This window comes from Mycteria americana, chromosome 1, assembly GCF_035582795.1.
Source record: "Mycteria americana isolate JAX WOST 10 ecotype Jacksonville Zoo and Gardens chromosome 1, USCA_MyAme_1.0, whole genome shotgun sequence".
In the NCBI taxonomy this organism is placed as follows: domain Eukaryota; kingdom Metazoa; phylum Chordata; class Aves; order Ciconiiformes; family Ciconiidae; genus Mycteria; species Mycteria americana.
Window position 1 is genome coordinate 37,773,008 of NC_134365.1, and position 18,260 is coordinate 37,791,267.

The following is an 18,260-nucleotide window of genomic DNA, read 5'->3' on the forward strand; positions in this document are numbered from 1 at the left end:
TTTCAGGCAGAACAGGGTCTTTTCCCTGTTTAATCTAATACATTTCCTAATTAAACCAAACCAAGAACGTTTCATAACACTGCAATTCTATGTTGTGTGAATGCACATACCAGCTATATTACTACAAATGCATTACTGTGAATTAAAACTGAGACCTGTCATTTAATCCAGCAGCTCTAGTGTATACTATCTTTCACTTGGGAATGCGCATCAATTTGAAGCTGGCTGTCTATTGAAAAATATTCTCTCACTCAGCAACTTACATTCCTAAAAAGGGTCTTTTGTTTGTTCTTCCCACCGTTGTCTTTTTCCATTAGTATTTATTGATAGTTGCCTGCCAGTGAATCATTCAATTCGTTCCCTTGATATGCCCTCAGGAAAGGAATTTAAGTGAACTCAAGCTTAAATAATCCTTGTTGCACCAGGTACTAAGGTCTTTGCAGCACTGAAATTCTGTAATATATTGTCAAGAGTGCACATCCTACTGTACTAGGTCAACTATGGGATCAGCTTGAGAGGCCCCTACTTTGTGAAGCCAAAACTCATACAGGTGTAAAACTACAACTCATTATGTGCATGTGCTGTAAAACATAAACTATTCATAATTAAAAAGTAGTGTTATTTCATGTTGCATGTCAGAAAAGTAGGCATACCATGGACAACGTGTACATATTTATTATGCGAAAGAAAGAAGACACATAGGATGATTAAAAGAGATGGCTCGTCATCCCAATGACCTGTAATTCAGGCAAAGTGCATAGTGCCAGGTGCATACATCTTGGCATATATTTGGACAACCGTAGTCTTAGAACCCCATCCATATAACAGACAGTTTATAAGCTATGGTGGCTATCAGAGGATGCACAAACTTGGTAAGAAGCAATGTAAGAATAGCACCCAGAGGAGGACAGACTCAACTGGCACACACCTAGGCTGCCTTTCAGGCTGAATACACAAGATAGTCCCTCTGGTTCATAACCTTCATGCTGATATCCCTGTCCACTCCAGTGTCTGGCAAATAATTTGTACCCATTGGCAATGCATGTAAGAACTGCTCCTCCAGTCACCAGTGCACAGAGCCAACAGCCAAGGGTTCCAACAGCTCAAGGAGATCATTATGGCCCGGCATTTAAGTGTTCCAGATAACTGTGGCAATTATGGAGGAAGAAAAATTTGGGACAGTGGAAACAACCTTGGTTGTTTAACTGTGTGCACCTCTGTGAATAATGTTAAAGCAAGCTTTATAAACAACCATACAATCTCTAAATAAAGGCATGACTGGAAACAGAACACAGGCATTCCCTGTTTTCATCATTTGCTGGATTCTTGGGACTGCCATGGCTAAGCAGACGTATAGGTTGAAAAATGAGATGTGAAGAAAACCCTCAGCTCTTCATTAGCAGGAAAATGCTAAATTAGTAGGAAAGTACTCTTCACCTAGAGGGGTCTTTCAGGCTTATATGTAGTGTCCCTTTGTGCACACCTTAGTTACTACTCCTGTCTAACCAGCTTGGAGCCAACAACTTCCCTTAATGCTTGTTTTACTGAAATGCTTGCAGTTAGATTAGCAGGACCTCCATGAAAAAAGATTAATGAAAATTAACTCTGCCTCCCCCTCCCAAACTTAACTTCTTACTACAATAGGGAATTTATTTATACTTGGGCTTTGCCCTTATAGCAAAGCTTTAGCTTCGGTTTGGGACAATGCAGTGAAACCAGCCTCTGTTTAAGACAGAAGGTGTTCTGCAGTGGCACAACAGGATGGCTCCAGATGACCTGTATCACATTTGTTGGAGATGCTATTTTATCCTACAAGGAGGAAGACTGAAAGCATTCAGTTAGACTTCACATCAGTCTCATTAAAAAGCTTCAGGCTGAAAATGAGTCACAAAAAATTTAATCATACCTTATAAAATATAAAAACTTTCCTCTTCAAATCAAGTTTTTTTAATAGCTAACATATAACTTTGTTCTCCTCTTCTACTTTAGCTGTGGCTCTAGTCAGTTCTTTCAGAAAAACAGTGGGAAATGAATACAGTTTGGGGAAAATAAACAGTATACAAATTCAATATACAAAATACTTTTACAAGAATAACTTTTATAAGAAAGTAAAAAAAGGCAATCATGTAAGCCTTCATCTATAAGCAATGTAGACAAGCATTAAGTACTTTTGCATCTGTTAATCCAAAAATAGACATCTGCAAACAGAAAGTTTTGTCTGCCCTATTTTGCCATTCAGCTACAGTTCCAGTATTTTAAATTCTGAAGTGTCAAATATTGATATATTAAAAAAAAAAGGACTTAGATCTATTGGACACATAAAATGTAACAAAGTCCATACAATCACATAGTCTGTTCTCATCCCATAGCCATAATACCTAGCATAGGATTTTTCACACAGAAGATAAAAGTAAAAGCTGCTCTCAGAGGGAAAATAGAGAATGGTTGAAGTATATTAAGTGACATAACTAGTGCACCTAATTAAAGAGGAACTCCATCATGTGTGATAAATAGTGCACAGATAAAGGAACGCTTGTTTCATGCAGAATTTTGATCAGACAAGAACTTTTGGGACACAGACCAAGGCAGAAAACTATCAAGCTATTACATCTAACATGCTGATTATAATAAAATGAAATTCTACCTGAAGTCCTGGAAAAGAAAAAGAACTGAAAAAAATTGTGCACATTATTTTTATGTCTGTAGAGCACAATGTCAAAGAAATCCTCTTTTGACATGAAGTCAAAGGTAAGTCTGCTCTTCTCATCTGTGCAGTTAAGCTTAGGGAAATGATGAAACTGTACCCTGTCTTCAACCAGTCTGCCATGAAAAGGGGCAGCTTCACCCTTCCCAGCCCTTCTAGCCAAGGATCTCCCACTTATGGTAGCAGAGCAGTCTTAGGTTAAGTTAGGCCAGTTGTAAAACTGCATCCTCAAAAGTGCCTTCTTAAATGTTTTCCCTTTGGGCAAATCCAGTAACTTGACAAACTGTGTATAATTCACCTAGGTAATATAGGAATTACTGCAGCTAACAACACCAAAGTGTTTCTGAATGAGGTAGATAGCTGCAGAATGCTGCTTTCCTGCAAAATGTATGAGAAATGCAGTTTAAGAATAGATGCCATTGCACAATCGTCACACAGCATGTAGAAGTTCATACAATCACCACTTCCCAAAATCATTCAAGAAATATTGAAGTTGATTCAAGGGAGAAAGGAGTGTTCTCATAAAGCTGCCAGTAATGGAACCAGGGCATGAAGTTATACTAAGATATTTATGAGTTTGGTATTGTAGTACAGAGTAGAAGCTCTCATTTTGAAGGGAGATAATTAGTCCAATGCAGTTCATACCAAACCAGGTACTAAGCGTCCTCCCCACTTTCTGACTCGACCTCCCTCAGCTAGTCCGTGAGTCTCCATGCCAGCTTCCTTCCCTGAATGCTACTAGCATTTCTCATACACGATTTTGGGCTACATACACTCTTTTCTTTCAGTGTTCACCACAATTGACCATCTCTTCACTTGTTTTCCAATTACCTGGCTCAACCGCCTCAGCACCAAACAGTTTAATTTAATCAAACCCAGTAACAGCATCGCACTGTCAATTAGCCAAACGCCTTCTCAGAGATCATCTTTCTCAGATAGTGCCTCCTGCATTCCCAGCTACATCTAGGAGTAATGGGCCTACTCAGACTCTATGGTAAGCATCTTTCATGCAAGTTTTGCTTGTGCGATTAAGACTCTACTTACTGTACTACTTCAGAGCAAATGGAGACCTCCCTGTAGAGGACTACTAACTAGACAGGGTTGTGGCTAGTGCCCTCAGGGCATGACCAAGAGCAGCAGGGTGTCCCGTGGCTGCCACAAAGAGGTCAGTCACATCCTCAGCCAAGACATAGGTATGCAACAAACAACGGACACTCTGTGGGACATCTGGGAAATCCCTCTGTCCATGGACAATACCAAGGGACAGAAGGAAAATGAGAATGGAGACCACTGGGGGAGAGGTGGGGTCCTGAGAGTAAAAGTCTCTGAATGGAAAAAAACCCTAAAAAGATATCCAGGGTCACAAAACCAAGCAGGCTGCCACCATCCAAGGAAAGAGGCTCACTTTGCTGCTTGCAATTTTACAGCAGCAGCTGTGAGAAGGCAAGTGCAGACACAGACAATAAACCTGTCATGTTTTATTCTGAAAAGAGTTTCACGCAGTGAACTGAAGGTAGACAGGGCCCATGTCCTTCACCTCAGCTACTCCTATGCCCAACCTCAATTATGCAGCAAGAGTTGTAATGCTGAACTACAATCTGAGATGGTGAACAAATATCCCCTGAGTACTTTCCAGGATTGCGCTACACTGATACAGTCTAGGCTGCTTGTGTCCCCTCCGAGAATTCATCAACTCCCGGGTTTGTCTGTGGAGGGAATATCACCTGGTCTGGGTGAAGAGCAGCTTTTGCTGACCTACACTGTCATGGACTGTGTGTAATATCACTTTGCAGGCATAATAGGTTACCTAGGCCCAGATAAGACTGAAAGGAGTCATGTCAGAGGGATGAGGAACTGGGACAGGTCCCTGTGAACATGTGGAGGAATCACTGTTTATCCCAGGGCACACAGCAAAGAAATGCAGAGGACCAGTTTAAGGGGGCTGTCTCCGAGTGCCTAAGTTAGGGCAGATGAATCACAGCCAGAAACCACTGGGAAGCTCTATGGATTAGTTAAGTTTGTCAAGACTCAGAACTTGGACTGTGGTTGTGTGGCTGAAGTGATAATCCCTCTGACAGCTGTTTCCTGGGAACAGCCAGGAAGAAAGCACCCACTGCAAGGAGCTGTGATGGTCTTGGCTGCTGGAGTTAGCCCAGATTGCCTTGCCTGCACTGAATTTGGGTTTTGGCCATGAAGGCAAGAAGTACACCAGCGCGTACACTCCTCCAGGGCTGCCACAACTTGCAGAAACATGTCATAATGTCAGCTCCTGCAGCGCACACTGCGTTCAAGTGGAAAAAAAACCAAACTGTGTTTGCTCCTGTCATCTCCCTTGCCCAGCAAACTCCCAACCAGCTTTTGGCACACGGAAGACAAGCAGAACATTGAAATGGGTGCTCAAAGGAAGCGACAGGGACTATTCACCTGCCCCTCCTCATCCTTTCCCCCATTCCTTTAGTAACAGTCCTACGAGCTGTACCGCACCAGTTACCATCCCATTAAGCAGTGGATAGGGAAGAGCTGGTCCCGTGGTCCCATCTCCTCCCAGTCATGCTGCACCCCTGGTAGATATCTGAGCCAGCTTGAGGCCTCCCCTCACCTGCTGCAGGGCCCCAGAATTATTCAGACTCCAAGACTTCCTCAGTATCCCCCCAGGCATCTTTCTTTCCTTGGCCCAGACAAAAACAGCTAGTCACTCAGAGCCATAAAAAGTGGAAATTACAGGTTTTATTAGAAGCAATAAAAACTGATGGTATTTATCTTACAAGAAGCTACCAAGTAAGCAAATACAGCTGAGTTATGACAGGCTACAATTAGCTTAAAATTAATCCAGTATAAACATCAAATTCCAGTCACTATATGAGAGAAAGTTAATAAGAACATAAAAGTTTGTCTAGACATTGTCAGATGTCAGACTATGGAGATACGAATCTATTTTTTAGTAGTATCACAGAAAATATTAATACTGAATCAGACTTCTTTATTAAACCACAAACCATGTTAAAAGCCAAAAATCTTCATTTCATTTCACAGGTAAAACCTACCTCCCATCTGTATGGGACTGTAAGTTACAGACTTTAGAAAGGTTTTAAAAAATCTCTTATACATGGCAAATGAAGTTGTTACATATTCACTCCATAGTGAATATGCAGAGGCATCATCTGCCCTGCCTAACGCTGGCATGCTTCAGGGTGCCACAATGTGCTCCATTCAAAAAAGCACAAGGAGCTCTACCTTCCCTTCTTTCCCTACATCTGCATGCCGAAAATACTTCCTTTCCATTCCTCATTATAGCAGATTTAGGTTTCTGTTATCTTTATAATTAAAGATTAAAATAATACAGCAACAGTAAGAATATCTCTGATGATAAGTTGTGGGGAAACGGAAAGAAACAACTTTTATAAGTTTTTGTTAATTTTACAGAAAATCACACAGCCTTAAAAAATCTGTCCTAAATGCAAGCACAGGGAAGATTTTTTATCTACCATGGCCCTAACAGTGAGCAATGCCTTTCCATATCATTGCTTGCAACTTTCAAATCTCATCCACTTCAACAGACACTTCCCAAAGTCTAAAGGCTTGTAAAGCGCTGGTTAGTTTGAGACACATAGATAACCAGTGTGCAGTGAGTTACAATTAAATCATTAAAGTGTGTAATTTCCTACTGGTGTTGGTATCCAACTTGTTTGGGCTTTCAAAAGCATTTCAACTACCTACTGGTAATGTTCCAGCCTTATTAAAAATATTTTTGTACATTCAGTGATAGGCACTCTTTTTCCATTCCTAGGAGAAGGTTGTGCTGATGTCTGGAGTATTGAATCTATTTTTATTACTGTTAACTCCTAAGTCATTAAGTGTCTTAGCAATCCATTTGGAAGACGTATGATGCAAGAACTTGATTTCCTAAACCAGAGTTGACCCCTTCTTCTGTATTTCAAGCAACAGATGCAGGTTCCAATGGACCATGTACACCCATTTCACACTCCTTTGAATGAAAAATATGAAATCTTATATATCATGGTTGATTTCAGTATCGTTAGGAAAGACTTTGGATCCCTTTCTAGTCAATAAAGCAAAACAAGCATTTTGTAAGATGCGATGCATCTTAGCAGAGATTTGGGAATCAGCTATATAGATCCTTCTTTTTTCATGCAGCCTTCTATGCTTGAGAGGGTCTTAGCTTGAACTTCCCCTAGAGTCCTGAGTGAAAGAATGTGCATTGAGGATATATGTTTTTCTTAAAGCACTTGTTTTTCTTTGTCTTTGGCAGGACTGTGAATTTGCCTTTTTTGTTCTTGCTTGCACATGCTCACTAGAGAGATTCGCTAGTATTTCCAGACTTTGGGAAGGAGAAACAGGAGATTTGGGTGACAAGAGAGAGGAGGGCCAAGGGAAGAGCTCAGAGAAGAAGCAGCACTCTCGAAATATCATACATGTGTGGACAAAACACACAGATGCACACCACACATCTGTCCCCCTTCTCATCACAAAACTCAGTATTGCCACTGTAAAAGTCAACCTCTGGCCAGGCATTCCTGCACTTTCCGAACCTCACCCTCTTCTCTCTCTCTCTTTCATGCCTGTAACACAGATCCCTGAGTTTCCCATGACAGTGCTCACCAAACAGTCCCATCTAAACCCAACAGTCTCTCTCGGGTGGGATCCTGCGCATCAGGCAGGAGCGTGCACAGATGACCCCACCAGGTGTCTAGTCCGCACAACTGGCACAGTATCACTCTGTAGGCATCTTATTTAGAAGCGACTCATTTCAAAACACTGGTGATTAGCACAAAGACACCTACACAAGTGCAAAGTGTCTTCTTCTGACAGAGCAATGCACAATGGCTTCCAGCCAACCAGGTAAACAGGGAGACAAGGGGAAGCCGAAGAAGTGCCAGATTGGCAGCCAGGGCACATCATCTCCTGAGCAGGGCAGTGCCGAGGGACAGTGTGGGGTGGGGGGAGAATGCGACAGGGACAGGAAGAGCAGAAATGGCCACCCTTAGGGACACAGCAATAAATCCAGTAAGAAATTGCCAAATTCAGACATGTGAGCCACCTTTAACAGTCCTCCAGGACCTCTCTGACAACTCTCTGTACTGAGCTATTCTGATAGCATCTGCTGTGGACTAATCCCATCTAAAAATATCTTAGAAAAAATTGATTTCTTCATTTTTTTTGCTCCATTAGACTTCCCATTCAAAAATCCACTCTTCCCAATGCCTACACATTTCTATGGTCACTGGCTACATTTCTTAAGTAAAATTTGTATAATCTGGTCCCATAATTCTAGGGTTTTCAACTAAAGGAGCTATAATCATAACTTTTAACATAGAAATGCTGTCTGCAAAAAGCTTCTACATTGTGAGGGTTATACTAAGCAGTCTCGTCTGTATAATTTAACAGTTCACAGCTACGTGAAGGACTATACACAACAAGGCTGAGTTTTTTCATTCCTTTGCAATAACCAATGATTTACTTAACCATTTTTGTTGAAAAAATTACATAGCATATTACAGTTGAACTGAAAACTTATAAATGTAAGACTAAGAAATCTTTACAGTTTACTACTTGCCTTTACAGTGTGCTGAAGTACAGCAATTATTTAATTGCCAGTAGAGTCACCATAAAATATTTCTCTACAGTTCTTATCCTACAGTTGCAGTCATTGCAGCTTTCTCCAGCTCAAGATGAATTTGTTGCTACAGTTGTAGCAGCTTTAGTTTGCAAGTTTCCATAAAACAGTGGCTATTCGTTTGGTAACAGGAATGGACTCATTCACTACAGTAGCTTCAGAAAAGTTCCTAAAATGCACTCCTCCATGGGGAAGTTTCAGACCCACTGTGAGTTATCCCTTGTACATATGATGGCATCAGTTCTCCTGTCCACATCCAAAACTTCCCTATGGAGGGACCTGTAAGAACAGTGACCATCATCAACACGAAGTCCTTGGGCCAACCAGTATTCACTTCACGCACTGGTCACCTCACCCCCAAAAGCCCCTCAGCCCTTCGAGCTCCAGCACACAGCACCTGAGTGTCCCAAACCTGGCAGAGGGCATTTGTGTTCGAGAATTGGCTAGAGCCTCTTACAGAGACCTTCTGCCGGGCAGGCCTGCAGGACAGACAGGCTAGTACAGCAAAATGGAAGTGCAGCACACCTCATTGTCCACAAACAGAGTCTATAGCTGGTTGTAGCTTTGCGAAGGGAAATGTTAAGCCAGCAAAATACAGGAGTAGGAGCCTGCCAGCTGACACTGACAACCAAAATGCTACTAGATATCCACTTCACAGCAGTGTCAAGTGAGGGCTCTAGGGAAAAACAGACAGCAAACAGCAAAAAGGGTCATGTTGAACCATTTGCTTTACTCCAAAAAACAGAGATGGTTCCCCAAGTGTAATTGAACAAATGTGATGTTTTCCATCAGCGAACGTCAATTCAGCCAGCATAAAATTGTGAAGGTACTTGTCCTGGTTTCAGCTGAGACAGAGTTAATTTTCTTCGTAGCGGCTGGTATGGGGCTATGTTTTGGATTTGTGCTGAAGACAGTGTTGATAATACAGAGATGTTTTAGTTGCTCCTGTACTAGTCAAGGACTTTTCAGCTTCCCGTGCTCTGCCAGGTGCAGAAGAAGCTGGGAGGGGACACAGCCAGGATAGTTGATCCAAACTGACCAAAGGGCTATTCCATACCACATGACGTCATGCTCAGTATATAAAGCTGGGGAAGAAGAAGGAAGGGGGGACATTGGAGTGATGGCGTTTGTCTTCCCAAGTAACCATTACGCGTGATGGAGCCCTGCTTTCCTGGAGATGGCTGAACACCTGCCTGCCCATGGGAAGTAGTGAATGAATTCCTTGCTTTGCTTTGCTTGCGTGCGCGGCTTTTGCTTTCCCTATTAAACTGTTTTTATCTCAACCCTCAAGTTTTCTTACTTTTGCTCTTCCGATTCTCTCCCCCATCCCACCGAGGGGGAGTGAGCGAGCGGCTGCGTGGTGCTTAGCTGCCGGCTGGGGCTAAACCACGACAGTCCTAAACATACATATTGAGGGAAGGGGAGTAAAGTATTTTAACATATGAAGTTTCAGTTCACACAAAATGGAATTTTAAATTGTTTTGAACTTTGTGTATTGAATTTTATGCTGTGCCTCAGTAGAGTCCTCCAGCAAAGTCATTTCCACTGAGATGAATCCCAGCACTACTGGGAATTTGGATTTAGTAGCTTTCTGTACATAATTGCAGGAAGCTTGACACTTTGATGCGAAACTAATTTATAAACATATTTTGAGTGCTTATCTTGTGATTGAAATACATTATTAACATGCTTTGCAAGTTGGTGGAGAAACCTTGCATTACCAGACTAATCGTTGCAAGCAGCAAGTTAAACAAAGTAGGGAAATAAACTGGTGTCTCCTTGGCCTACGATCGAGGCATAGGAATATCTCTTTTGCTCCTTTTACACTGCTTGGATGTTTCATAAGTACAGCCAAAATTGTAAAATGCTTTGAAGGAACTGTGATCTTCCATTTTTAAGCCAATAACTTTCGAAACACATTGCTTTAACTGTACCCTTTCCTATATTATTCTGAGAGGATGCAATTCATCTGTAGAGGCAAAGTTTGAACACCCATTTTAAGAACATAGTTGAGGGCAACCACAATATATTCCTGTATAGTGGCCAAAACATAGCCTATACATCCTGAGCAGAAACTGACTTTAATCCCAGTAAATCCTATTTTAGGTAGAAGGCCATTAACATTATTAAATCAGTATGCCATTAGGGGAAACAGCAGCCGCACAGGAACAGTAGTGACATTATTCATTAGTTGGTCCCAAAATGAAAACACAACCACCATGTCTCTATTCCCTGGTCTCCCATATTGCTTAATGGGGCTCCATCAAGGTCCAGGAATCGATCTTCAAGTAGGAGCAGTTACCCTGTACAGCTCTGAGACAGCGGCGTTTGCCCCAGCAACGTGCTTAGGAAAGAGCAGGACAGGTCCCTGGAAAGTCTGCCTCAACCTCTCTCCTTGATTTGCCAGCTCCACTCCCTTCAGCTTGGGAAGAGGACTCCCCAGGGAATACCATCTAAAAACAGACAACTCACCTTGCTAGGGAGTTCAGGGCTGCAGCCAGCTTTCTGCAGAAGCGAAGCGAAACGCTTGGCACGCTCACTCCCCTGCGGAGTAGGGTCCCGGCTCATCTCGGGAGCTCCCCGGCTGCCCCGTGCCAGTCAGGCTGCTGGCCTCTCATCCCGTGTCCCCATGCCCACCATCTGCTGGTAGCTAAGAGTGCTTTATCCACTTCCCCATGATCTAGAGGTCTCAGGCCAGACTTTGCACAGTTTATACTACAAAAGAGCTTTCTGGGAGGTAGGTAATACCCAAATCAATGTCCGGAAGCCAGCCAGAGCATCTTTGACCTCCCACAGGGCAAGCACTGAACACCTTTACCATCTCTAAACAGCGCGCTACATCTTGTATGGACATTTCCTCTAAATTTGTGTGGTGCATCCATGAATACTTCCACACTGCTGAGTAAAACAGCGACAGGCTGTGCTTTGGAGCACAAAACCCCAGTTACCACCCCACCCCATGCAGAAACGCTCTCATGGCCGTGGAGAGTGGCAGCTCCAAGAGGGCAATACCAGGCAGGGAAGGAAGGAGACACTGGTGTCTGCATGCCAGACATGGGGGGACATTGCTCCAGCTGGGGTCTCTCTTGCCACCCCAGAAAGCAGCATTCACAGAGCCGTATGGCTTACCAAAATGAAGCACCCACCACCATCTCGCTGTGACCAGACACCCGCTGTGACCAGCCCACAGAGGGGCCTCACTGGCAGCTTGGCTCATGGTCCCCATCGCCCCTGCAGCCGGATGGACCAGGGCCAGCCAGGGCCAGCTTGCCCACAGCAACCCCACACGTGGCCCTTGAAGGACACCTCTTTGTCCCCTGGCCCCTCTCCACTTCCCTGCCTCTTCATCAGCCCCTTTTGTTCTCCCTGCCCCTGCCAGCAGCCCCCACACATCCTCCTGCCCTTCAGGGGTCTTCTGCCCCTCCTGCCTCACCTCTGCCCCATGCCTCTCCTCCAGGCATGGCTGAGGAGCCCCTAGACAGATTGTTTTGGAGATAAACCCGTTTCCCCATCTCTGCCTGAACAGCAAATGTATTTGTTTGTTCCTCAGGAAAGCGCATATGTGCTGCAAATAACTGATGTTCATGTGGCAGATGTTGAATTAAGGAGGGTGGGGAGGGCCAGCAGGTTTGGAGACGTTGCTGCAGGCAGGCAGCAAGGCACAGCGGTGGGGAGACTGCTGTGAGGCAGAGATGAATGGCGGGAAAGCCAGGCTGGAGCCATGGTGACAGGAGGAACCCCTGCCACTCGAGTGACGGCAGCACGAAGCAGGCTGCTCCTCACATGGAGAAGCTCAGCCAGCCGGGGCCGGCGGGCGGCCTGGCAAGCACAAGGCACTGTGGGGCAGCCACCTGCCTGGGCACCCCACACGTGTGGGAGCACGTCCTGGCCCACTGTGGGCCATGGCCTCGCAGGCTTCTCCTTGCAAGAAAAGAGGGAGACGTCAGGGGTCCAAGGGCAGTCAGGGATGTTCCTTAGCCAGGGAACAGCAAATGGCTGCAAGGGCACTAGGAGAAGGATGCCCTTTAAAGCCTTTACTATTGTTGTTAACAAAGTATATCAACTCTCGCCTTGGCAATCCCAGCAAGCCTCTCGTACCAACATCCCTCACACACACACTCAAACCATGAGGAGCACACTGCGTGCCACACTGTGAAAATACTGCTCTGAGGGGTGCAAAGCGGCCCTCCTGTTGTTTGTGTGGATTTCAGGGTTAGCAACAGCAACCCTGTCCAAAGGACGCTGTGGGGATGTGTCCAAAGAGACAGATGCTTTATTGGGATATAGAGGACATGGCCTAGAAAGAGGAGGTTCCTCGTGGATCCTCTCTACAGGAAGATCCCATTCCAGGCGCTGGATCCAGGCCATTCGCCAACCACTGTGCAGGAGCACATTTCCAAAATTTCAGTGGCCTGTGTGGGGGCTGGGGATGCAACGCACCAGTCAAGTGCATCTTGGTATAGTTACCGTGAGTATGTTGAGCTGCCCTGGATGGCTGACTTGTACAATCGTACCACTGCCCTGCCTGTCTCCCCATGATCTAGGGGCTGCCATACTGCCAGATCACCTTTCCAAAATCACCACATCCCAGTCTGGGATAGCTGAAGAGGACTCAGGAAGGACTTGCAAACCACCGTTGAGGCCATCTCTTGGCCCACCTGAGCTGGGAGCAGAATGGCTGTGCTGCTCCTATAATCTGTCATTCTCTTTAATCCACTTTGTTTTAAGCTCCTTATGTTGCATTTATGTCCAGAGTCCTATAACTATTTTCTCCAGAAAGCATGATCCTAAATAGCCGTCAGAGACGGAAGAAGTCAGATCAGACTGATCCAATTGTACACATAAAGTCACCCTGTCTCCCGTCTATTCATAGCAGAGCTCACTTCTCTTTGTGAAGATGGAGGATGTTTTAGGAGCTGCATGCTGACTAACCAGATGGAGTGGCAGAGGAGAGACAGCAGTGTGAGGGCAGTTACTTGAGCAAGAAGTTCCTAAAGGACTCTGGGGTCCACCTAATACCATCTTCTTCCAAGTTGTGTAATGGCTTTTTCCTGCACAGTGCGAATATCTGATCCTATGACACTGATCATCTTCAAACTGCTCTTAGTCACTTGGGATGTGTTCTAGACAACACAGAGCTGCCAGTGTCTCTTCGACAAGGCACTACCATAAAGATTAGAGCAGATGTAGGATCCTAGAGGATTTTCTCGCATATATTGTCCATAATACAGAAATAAAAGCTGATTGAAATTATACATCTGAGCTTCTTATGTGTCTCCTGTTGATAAGAGCCCCTATTAAATGGGAAATGGCAAAAATAAAATTTCTCTTGTTAATTAAGTCCACAGTTTTCCATCATTAACTTAGTGGATGTTACAGTATCCTCAGAAGACAAGTATGGGAGGGATTTTTGGCAGTTAAATTGCATGGAGAAGGGTTGATTCTGTAATTGACTTCTCTTTGAGGACTAATCTTAACTTTGTTTGATGTTCGTTAACATGTAGCTTGCTAAAAAAAAAAAAGACAGAGAGACTTGACACTGAATGAGGCATGCTTTCTTAATCTTAGGACGTGCAAGAGGAAGTTTTGTCTCACATAGTGAAACAAGCATTTATTAGCCAAACAAATATGAGTGGCCTTTGGTCTAGAAAAGCAGCATTCTCACCTGCCAGGAAATGACACAATGTTTATTTTAGTTCGTTTTCCCAATCTTCCATCTCTGCAATAATTTAGAAGAATATACCAGAAATGTTGGATCTGCTCAGACATCCTGAGGGAGTAATGGCTGCAACCTGAGATTTATCAGCTGGGAAAAAAGACGGAATCCATATCAGGATGTGATACCACAAGATGTGTCAGCACCAGAGAGCAAACTTCGGATGTGAGGACAAACTGTTGCTCCTCAGTCCTTTCATAGCAAACCAATTAGCTGTGTCAGAGACGACAAATTCAGGGGTCTTTTGGGAACTGTTCTCTATAAACAACATGGTCAAGGTAAGAGCAGTTTGGCTTCTTCCACCAAATGCAGGCCTCCAAAATGATCCAGAGGGGCTCTGCACATTCACGTGCTCTGTGCCCCATGATGTGCCTCTGGGTATATACTCTTTCACATACTCTTTGCTATCATGTAGTATGAACTCTACCCCTGGAGGTGGTTCAGTCTTGCCTGCAGCCATCCACCCTCAATCAGCAACCCACAGTAGGCAAAACCAGCCGTATAGTCCCAGAAGTGTTGTCAAATGCAGACCTCCCTCCCACGGTGGCTGCAGCTGGTGGCCTCTGAAGACTTCATCACAGCAAGTCTTCTGTGGGGTCAAGGCGATGAGGCCCCAGAGGGTATGGCTAGTCTCCTCTCCCCTGGCACAGGCCACAGGAGGGGCAATGCTGCTGTAGCATAGCAGGAATACTTCCCAGGAGAGCACTTCAGAACCTTTACATCCACAAGTACTGACCTCTCTGTTGTTCATCCAGATGCGTAGTGCTACCTGGGCCCAAAATGCCCATTTGTTGATGGGAAGGTGGCCATAAATGCTGGTCAGGGCTGTCCATTGGGAACAGAGTCAGACACACTGGTCCATCACTTGGTGGCCATCAGTCTCCTCCATGTCGTGGAAAACCAGTGCCTAAAGGGTGGTGAGATATATCAACCTTATAGCACCAACCTTGTGGCAGCACGCCTGGTCCTAGTACAGAGGCTCAGCAACAGGTTTGAGAAGTTGGTAACATTTCCTGGGTAGGACAGCTAACACAGATTCTTCTCTGATGCAGGCAAAGGACAGGCTTGGGCAAGGCAGATAGGAGACGCTCCTCTGATGGCAGGGAGTGGCACTCGCTCCCCAGAGAAGAAGGCTTGTTAAAGCCTTGGTGACAGCTCCACTGTGCCAACTTTTTGGGTTTTATAGCAATATCAAAGAACAAACCTCCTGTAAGGAAGATGATCAAATGATGCCCATCCCACTGACTCAAGTTTTGGAAGCCAGCAGAAGGCTTTGTATTAATTCCTAAACTTTGGACAGGCAGGAACAGTCAGTTCAGGATCTGTGCATTTATATGTGAAAGAATGTATTTCCAGAAACCCGTAGTTCAATACAAAAGGAGCAAACCATGAAACTTGAACACTAAAGGGGGAATTAAAGTGAGTGATGCCTACAGCCAGCATCAGGGCCTGTACTGCAGGCTCTTTCGAGTTCTGCAGGAGACTCCAGCCATACCCCATGGCTTCAGTACGCCGAGTGCTTTACAGGGATAAAAGACTGCTCCTTACCTAGACATCAAAGAGGAAATGTATACAAAGAATGCTAGAGGGATTTTAGTGATGTTAATACACTTTATACAGCATTAAACATTATTCCTAAATCCTGCTAGGGGATATATAACAATCTTGCTTTATAAGTTAGAATTTTTAGTGTAATTTCGGTGCAAAAAATGTGAAAAAAAGATGACTTGAGAAAAATGATCATGGATGACAGGCAATAAAAGCACTGAACTTTTCACCTCAACATATAGAAATGATCACAAAAGATCACACTGGTTCAACTATTGAAAATTAGGCTAAAGGTTAGTTCTAGTCCACTCAGAGTAGGAAGATAAATTCAATACAACTCCTTGCTGTATCTGTGTTATATATTTTTCCTCATTATAATTAAATTTTGACAGAAGGGCTCTGCCTTGATATTGAACTCCTCTCTGTGCTCAGCTGTCTATGCTCAGGTCCCAGCCTACCCATACAGAAAAACTTTTTCTTCCTTGCAACTTGTCATCTGAAGTTTTGATAAGATTTATTCTGAACACCTGATGGTTCTTCTCCAACACTTCAAAAAAAATCTGGAAATCACAACACACAACTCTTTTAAGTTTATAACAATTACACTAGTTATGTATCATTTTCATGTAACCATAATAATAATTTTAAACTGGTTTTAACTGATTTGATGTAGCCCATCATTAACATTTTCAGCAAAATTCTTTTATGAATCAGTTCTTTCCAGCACCTGTTTTTTCTGGAGCTAGGTCCTTGAACACTTGAACATGGTTTCAAGTTCATGTCAGGGGGGTCAGCAAAATATTCTCAGGAAATAATTTTTGTGAACAGAAATCACTATAAACACTGATATTTCCCAAAGCCTTCTGACTCCAGAACCTTGGAAACATTACTTCCTTGATTAACATTTAAGAGCTTAGAGTAGAGGTCATGATCTATTAGATGACTGTCTTAACTTGAGCTGTATGAAACATCACTTCTTTTCTGTCTGACTCATTTTTCTTTTCTCCTCACCCCCTAAAACATTGCAGGATATTTGATGTTTGGACGTAATTATGGTTGCCACATTAGAGATAGTCTTTAAAACTGTGAAACTGAAATAAAAGATTTTTTTCTTGCAAGATCATTTCACAAACCCTCAAGTGGGAGCAGATAAGAGGAGAATGAGGTTATAGGGAGAGGGAGGTTCTTGACCTATTAAAATGCATTTGTGGGTGTTTTGACAAGCAAAATATTCTCAGATGATACTGGGGAACAAGCCAGACCTCCAGTTACAGAATAAGTTTTACAAGACAGAAACACACAATGACACGTACTTGCCTAACCTCAGGGAAAATCTCTGCCCATACTCCAAACCTGCGAATTAATTTAAACGAAAAGATTGTGGCTGAGACACATGAACCAGCATTTTTGAGACTCCAGGGTATCTTGCTCCTGTGTCCTTGTTCTTGCAATTTCTGAGAAAGAAACTGTTGCTTCTCCCAAAAAAGAAAAGAAAAAATCCTAACTTCTGGGAAGCAGGACAGTTCTTTACCAGCTAAATTATCTCCCAATCTCTGTTTCCATCTGCACAGGCACTAGACATTCCCAGCTGATCTTGGCTGTTCCTTTCTCCACAAATGCAGTCCTATTTGCCGCCCCCCCCCCCCCCCCCAATGGAAATGAAAACTCTCTCCTGAATGCCCCTGCTTTCTCCACCTCTAACTGAAGCTCTTTATATGGCTTGCCAGTCCTAACTCCAGGAGAACTCTTCTCCACAAGAAAATCTTTCACGATAAGTGAAACATCATTGGTCAGGAGACTTTTACTTCTAGTTGTACACTAAAGTCATTATAACTGTCCTAGATGGAAGGATTTAGGGTTTGACAAAGAAAATCCTTCAGAAAGAGGGTTGTGCATTGAGCTGGACATGTTAGAATGATGGAGTTCTGCAATGCATTTTCTTAATTAGAGTCTGAAGACTCCTCTTTCAGATGCCCAATTAAAAATGATATAGACAGTGCTATTCTGGATTTCCATCACACTCTGTAGTAACCACAGTATGAATATCTCATAACAGTGAATACAAGATATATATAAATAATTAATATGCAATATGCATATATTACCTATAAATATGCATATAAATAATGCATATGCATATCAATAATGTTTATGCGCATAAATAATATGCAATGAATTACAACTAAAACTAAAAAGCACCCACAGATCTCAGGGTAATAACTATGCATGCTGTGAAGCTCTAGAGGCCTCTGAAACCTGGAGAAGTCTACTTCTGTTACTTTGCTTGGGATATTCTGGTGGCTCAGACCTAAAGCGAACATAAACACAGGGCCCCATATTATTTCAAAGTGCCTTGTGTGTGGGTTCAGGTCTTAGAGCTACTTTCACACAGGAGATCTCAATTCTTTTTGGAAGATCTGGGAGAGGATGCCTCACTCTACGCCAGCTCCCAATCCAGCATGGACACGCACCTCAAATGGGCTCATAGATCAATGTGCCGAAGAGGTCCCCTCCATAGGACCTGGCAAACAGGTGTTGCTGGACATGCAGCCAGCCCAGGAAGCACTGATCACTCAGAATCCCTGCAGAGCTGGCAGCCAGGGTTGCTCTTAGACAGAAGTTTGAGGGGAAAAAGAAGAAAAGATGTCTCAGATTCC